This window comes from Otolemur garnettii, unplaced genomic scaffold (genome assembly GCF_000181295.1).
Source record: "Otolemur garnettii isolate 467f Iridium unplaced genomic scaffold, OtoGar3 scaffold00006, whole genome shotgun sequence".
NCBI classification, from domain to species: domain Eukaryota; kingdom Metazoa; phylum Chordata; class Mammalia; order Primates; family Galagidae; genus Otolemur; species Otolemur garnettii.
In genome coordinates, this window is record NW_003852401.1 from 41,443,938 (window position 1) to 41,445,585 (window position 1,648).

A 1,648-nucleotide genomic window follows, 5' to 3' on the forward strand; every position below is an offset into this window, starting at 1 on the left:
TTTCATAATAGGGGTGTGTACATTGGATACTTTTTCTTCCATTCTTGTGATACTTTGCTAAGAAGAACATTTTCCAGCTCCATCCATGTGACCATGAAGGACATAAAGTCTCCATGCTACAAATGTTAATCGAACAGGATGTGTGAATACTGTATTGAGGATACAAAAACAAATAATAGTTTGTGCTGTCAAAAAACTTTAAAGAGTATAGTTGGAGAGTGAGGGAGGAGAGGGAAATAGGCAGTGATGTGCCAGTAAATGTTTAATGACCAAGTATCAAAAAAACAAACTTTGATTTATAGCATTTGCTACCTTTCTTGCTGTAAATACCTGGAAATGGCCGATTGAAACTACCAACTTGAAGTGAACTAGCTCATAAAACACCTGAAGCAAGTGGACTTTACAAGTTAGCTCCCACTGAAGAGGTCTCATTTTAAGAAAATTCATCATTCAGCTTGGCATGCACAGCACAGTGGTTACAGTGCCGGCCACATACATCAAGGCCAGTGAGTTCGAATCCAGCCTGGACCAGCTAAACAACAATGACAACTGCAACCAAAAAATAGCTAAGTGTTGTGGCGGGTGCCTGTAGTCCCAGCTACTTGGGAGGCTTAAGCCCAAGAGTTTGAGGTTACTGTGAGCTGGGACACCATAGCACTGTACTGAGGGCGACACAGACTCTGTCTCAAACAAAAAAAAAGAAAAGAAAATCCATTATTCAGGGTCCAAGTATATTGATAAGAAATTATTGGGCCAGGTGCATTGACTCACACCTGTAATCCTAGCACTCTGGAAGGGCAAGGTGGGTAGATTGCTTGAACTCAGAAGTTTAAGACCAGCCTAAGCAAGAACAAGACCCTGTCTCTAAAAAAACAGCTGAGCAATGTGGCTGGTGCCTGTAGTCCCAGCTACTCCGGAGACTAAGGCCAGAGGATCACTTTAGCACAGGAGTTTGAGGTTGCTGTGAGCTGTGACACTATGGCACTCTACGGAAGGCAACAAAGTGAGACACTGTCTCAAAAAAAAGAAAAATGATTATTCACATGATAAAATAATTCTTGGAGTAATCACACTGTGCCCTGTCATTAATAAATTTGTATGCCTTTTCTCACAAAAAGAAAATTCTTCCTTGACAAAATGATTCAATTCGATCAAGAAAAATTTATTGAGTATTCTCTGGCAAACTTTAAATTTCTGATCCGGGAACTGACGTACCTTTAATATAAGACAGCACATATATCAAGTAAGTGGTATAAGTAATATGTCTCTATTATGTAGCTACCCTCTAAACTCCCCATTGCCTGGAAAATAAAGTGTAGTAATATGTCTTTATCATGTAACTACCCTCCACAAAATGTGGCATAAACTCCCCATTGCCTGGAAAATAAAGTATAACTTTTTTTTTTGGTATCTCAAGCGAAAGGAAGCCCAAGCTTCTTAACTATGAATTCAAGGCCTTCCACAACCCGCTCCTAATCTGTCTTTCAAGCTTTGCTCTTATGCTCTTATTACTCGTATAGACGCCATTCCATTCAAACATGTTTATTACCATCCCTAGAAGCACTTGTAGGTTACATTTTCTGCCCTCTGATCATTTCACAAGTCATTACCCCACCCACTTGCACACATTACGGCTACCTCCTTTCTA